The following is a 5,744-nucleotide window of genomic DNA, read 5'->3' as shown; positions in this document are numbered from 1 at the left end:
TTGCAACATCTTGGTCATCTATTGATTCATATTAAGTCATTATATTAGTAATAACTAAATTGATTTAACTAGTATTAATAAGTTCAATTACTGTTTTAATTAATCTCATGGTAATTACACAATCAACTAAGTATGTTCGTCCTGAGTAAAATGATCAATTAACCAATTTTATTTGAAATGATTCAAACCAAGCCATAATTAGAAATAACTATATGGATTTAACTAAAATTAAAGATGAATTAGTAAGTTCACTTACAATTTCAATTAATTTTATAGTAATTACATGATCAACTAAGTGTTTTGTCTTAAGTAGAATGATCAATTGACCAATTTGATTTGAAATAATTAAAATTAAGTAATTATTAGTAATAACTAAATTGATTTAACTAAAATTAAAGATGAATTGATAATTTAATTATGATTTGAATTAATCTCATAGTAATTACATGATCATCTAAGTGTATTCGTCTTGAGTAAAGTGTTAATTGGCCAATTTTATTTGAAATGATTCAAATTAAGACATTATTAGTAAGAACAACATTGATTTAACTAAAATTAAAGATGAATTGATAAGTTCAATTACTATTTCAATTAACATGTTGCAATATATGAGTAATCTGTTGGAAAAGACCAAACAGTTAAAGACATTTGTTGAAAATGACCAAACATATATAGACATATGTTGCAACAGATGACTAACCTGTTGCAATAGCTAACTCATCTACTAAAAATTATCCAACAAATATAGACATCTGTTGCAACAGATGACTAAATTGTTGCAACATATGACTCATCTATTGAAAATTATTAAATAGATAAGATATATGTGAACTCAGAACCAAAATGAGCCACAGAATTCAAAAAGTGACCAAAATAGGACACCTATCGAAAAAATTACCAAAATAGGTCACCTAATTAAAAAGTTACCAAAATAGGCTAAACATAATAATTTATTACGTTTTCTATTTTTTCCTTAACGATCAATTACCGGAGTTGACTTTTACAATTTCTTACGTTTTATATTTTTTTTGTAAAACGTAAAAAATTCTTACGTTTTATAAAAAAAATATAAAACATAAGAATTTCTTATATTTTACATGATGACCTAGGAAAAAATGCAGTAAATTATCAAATCAATTAAAAAGATACTAAAAAATGAGTTGTTCAACATAACAAAAAGTTACGTTCTTAACTTTTTTATAGCAGTGGTCCCCCACCCACAATTTCTTTTTTCACAAAGGTCCCATCACTTCTACTTTTTCGTCTGTTTACATATGATAATTATGAATTTTTTGATTAGTTAAATTTATTTGTATTTTACATGTAGTTCAAATGATTTTTTTGTCTCTATGTAATAACTTTTTACGTTTTACATTAAAAAATTTAAAAATAGAAGTATCAATTACCTCATCAACTTAACAATTTTCGTATATTTATTCTATATAAAAAAAAATAATCACTTCTATTCTTAATTATCTGATTTCTTTTTAAAAAAAAATTATACTTTTGAGTTTTCCTCTACTCCAAAATAGTGAAATGTTGAATTATCGTTGATCAAATATGCTACTATATACAAGAATTATATTTTTTTAATAATGTTCTTAAAAAAATATAATTTCTTATATTAATTTAGTAGTGTTCCTAAATTAATATAAGAAAATATATTTTTTTAAGAACACTACTAAAAAAATATAATTCTTGTATATAGTAGCATATTTGATCAACGATAATTCAACATTTCACTATTTTGGAGTAGAGGAAAACTCAAAAGTATAATTTTTTTTTAAAAAGAAATCAGATAATTAAGAATAGAAGTGATTATTTTTTTTTATATAGAATAAATATACGAAAATTGTTAAGTTAATGAGGTAATTGATACTTCTTTTTTAAATTTTATGTAAAACGTAAAAATTTATTAGAAAAATAAATTATTTGAACTACATGTAAAATATAAATAAATTTAACTAATAAAAAAATTCATAATTATCATATGTAAAAAGAGGAAAAAGTAGAAGTGATAAGACATTTGTGGAAAAAAAATTGTGGGTGGGAGACCACTGCTATAAAAAAGTTAAGAACATAACTTTTTGTTACATTGAACAACTCCTTTTTTTAGTACCTTTTTAATTGATTTGACAATTCATTGTATTTTTTTCCTCGATATCATGTAAAACATAAGAATTTCTTACATTTTATATTTTTTTTATAAAACGTAAGAAGTTCTTACGTTTTACAAAAAAATGTAAAACGTAAGAAATTCTTACGTTTTTGTAAAAGTCAACTCCGTTAGTTGACCGTTAAGAAAAAAGTAGAAAACGTAATAAATTATTACGTTTAGCCTATTTTGGTAACTTTTTAAATAGGTGACCTATTTTGGTCACTTTTTTAATTCCGTGGCTTATTTTGATTCCGAGTTCGATATATGTTGAAAAGCAATTTAAAATACTAAAGCTCAAATATTTTTAGGAGAACTCAAACATTTGTCCCCTTGTCTAAGGTCTTGTATTAAAGACTTGTCTTCAATTTTAATTAAATTAATTTAGTTATTATTAATAATTGCTTAATTAATAATTGCTTAATTTGAATAAAGAAATGACTAACCTGTTATAAACATTTGCTGCCATAGATGACTAACTTGTTGCAACAAATAGATAATCTGTTGGAAAATAATTAAAATATTAGGGAACTCAAATATTTTTAGGAGAACACAAATGTTTGTCCCATTGCCGTAGAGACGTCTTTAATTTTAGCTAAATCAATTTCGTTATTACTAATAATTACTTAATTTGAATCAACAGATGACTAGCATGTTGCATCAGATGATTCATCTGTTTGAAATTATCAAACAGATGGAAAATCTGTTGTAACAGATGGAAAATCTGTTGTAACAGATGGGTCAGCTATTAGAAAGCAATTAAAATATTAGGGAACTTAAACGTTTTTAGGAAAACTCAAATGTTTGTCCCCTTGATCCTTTTGCATTTGATGTATGGTATATTATTTTTGTCTTTTTTACCTGTTTCATGAAATTTTTCATGTGATTTACTTATTCGTTGTGCCCCTGTTGAAATTTAAAAAAAATAAATTTAGGTCAAATTTTATTCGTATACCACTTGGACATTACTTCGTAGCTTATTTTGTAAGTAAAATTATATTTTTTGTTGAATTTCTTATTTGGTGTACTGCTACTGCTACAATGGATAGAACCTGCAACATGAATCCAACATATGAGTCATCTATTGCAACAAGTGAGTAATTTGTTGCAATATATGACTAATTTGTTGCAACAGATGACCCATATGTTGGATTCATATTACAACACTATAAAATGAATCCAGCAGATGAGTAATCTGTTGCAACAGATTAGTCATATATGTTGCCACAGATTACTCATTTATTGTAACAGATTACTCATTTGTTGCAACAAATTAGTGATATATGTTGCAACAGATTACTCATATGTTGCAACAAATTAGTCATATATGTTGCAACAGATTAGTCATAGATGTTGCAACAGATTACTAATCTGTGCAACAGATTACTAATCTGTGCAACAGATTAGTCATATATGTTGCAACAAATACTCATCTGTTGGATTCATGTTACATGTTTTATTCATTATTAAAAAACAGCAGTAGCAGATACATCCAGATGAGAAATTTAATTAAAAAATAACAAATATTAAAAAAATAACAAAAAATATTAAAAAATAATAAACACCAAAAAATCAAGTTCCTCATTTTCGTCATAAATTAAAAGCCCTAATTTTTTACTTGTGAAAATCGAAAAGAAACGATGAAAAACTAGAAGTTGTTGTCGCCGGAGAATGTTGTCACGTCGACTGACGGTTGAAAGTAAAAAAGTTTTTAATTATGTTTGACCTTTAAATTGGTCAATATTACCAATCCAAAAGACACCTTTCCTTCAATTTTCTCAACCAACTCTGCATTTTCAATAGTTGTAGTGACCACTATACATGACATTATCTCCACCAACCATGAACATCAACAAGGCCTCATAATTCTATAAAGGTTATGACGTTTGAATTCGAATACATTATGAAAATATTAAGATGTATATATTAATATTTAAAAGTTTGAATTTGAATATATATCGAAGTATTAAAATGTTAGACTAAAAGATCATGGTTATTTGATTTCTCAACATCTAAATATATATAATTATTGTGTTTGTTTAAAAATTAATGAATAAATTTTAATAAGATACTAATCTAATCTAATGCTATGTCAATAAAATATTTTTAAAAAATTATATGAAAGTAAGATGGTAATGGTGGCTAACAATGGTGTTGGTAGGTGGTGATTGAGAACATTTAATAGTTGTCGTGGATAATGGTGATAACTAATGGCAATAAATGATGATATTATGATAATAGCTGACAGAATATAGTGATAATCGATAGCGGTAATTGCGAATAGTGATTTGTAATAGTACGCAACCACGACGGTATGGTGAACAAATGGAATTAGTTTACTGCAATCTTTGATTAGGTATCTTTAACAATCTTAAAGACTTTAATTTATTGTAAATCTTAATCAGTCATACTCATATTTAGAGACTCATTAATTTTTTGAAGAAAAAAAAATGCACCTCTTAATTAAGATTCAAACTTTAATAAACAAACTTAACCATTACGATTTGAATGATTAGGATTAGTTATAATCTTTATTAATGCAAATACATGGTGTCTCAGTCATTATCTACCAATACAACAATACTATCGCTAGCTTTTCAAATACATTTCATCAAACAAACAACACCGAGTAAATTAATGGTATTTCTTTTATGCATTATGGACAGAAGTGAGAATCAGAATTTAAATTTAATAGTTCTGATTTTTATGTTTTTACCATCAAAATCCATTGCACATTAAAAGTTATGGGTTTGCATTGCACATTAAAAGTTATGGGTTTGTATATTTTTGTGTGTGTATATATATATATATATATGTATATATATGTATATATATATATATGTATGTATGTATATATATATATATGTATGTATGTATATACATACATATATATATATATATATAGCCACATATTAATTAAAGTTATGGGTTCAATGAAATCCGTTCAGATGTTAAGAAAATGAATAATGATTCATTGCTAATTTTAGAGATAATATCAAATGCATACATCTTTTTATAATTCAGATAAGGAAACAAAACCTCAAGACAAAAAAAAAAATAGATTTTACAAGAGATCAGATTTGATGTACGATAATGAGGAAAAAAAAATTAAATAAAACACAAGAGGGGCGTGAGTTGGGGGGTTTTGGAGGGGGGGAGGAGGGGAATATGGTTCAACTTGGTATTTGGTAACATGGAAAACATGATAAGGGATGGTTAACAACTACACGATATATTTGTTTAGTGCAAACTAATGGTCGTCATCCGTTGTAGTCTAGTTGGTTAGGATACTCGGCTCTCACCCGAGAGACCCGGGTTCAAGTCCCGGCAACGGAATTAATTTTTTGCAAATGACACCTACAAATATTACTTCCAACTACTTCCTTCAATATAGTCGTCATTTTAATTTGGACTCATTCCCCCTTAAAAAACACATTAACTACATGCTAAATTGAGTAAATTACCATTATAAAAAACATTAATTACATGCTAAATTGAGTAAATTACCCTCACTATTAACTAATCTCTATTTATTACTTCTCCTTTTGCATTATATTGATCTCTCCATATTTATGACTAAGGGTAAAGC

The 5,744-nt window shown here is 26.2% G+C and overlaps 1 non-coding gene across 1 annotated transcript; it reads left to right on the top strand.

Moving 5' to 3' along the window:
- Positions 1-5,418: 5,418 nt before the first annotated feature.
- On the top strand, positions 5,419-5,491 carry TRNAE-CUC. The gene has a single exon. It is a non-coding gene; the product is annotated as a tRNA-Glu (tRNA).
- Positions 5,492-5,744: the final 253 nt, after the last annotated feature.

The sequence above is a fragment of the Capsicum annuum genome, chromosome 8 (genome assembly GCF_002878395.1).
Source record: "Capsicum annuum cultivar UCD-10X-F1 chromosome 8, UCD10Xv1.1, whole genome shotgun sequence".
Taxonomy (NCBI): domain Eukaryota; kingdom Viridiplantae; phylum Streptophyta; class Magnoliopsida; order Solanales; family Solanaceae; genus Capsicum; species Capsicum annuum.
Note: the sequence above shows the minus strand (reverse complement) of the source record. Positions and strands in the feature narration are given on the sequence as shown.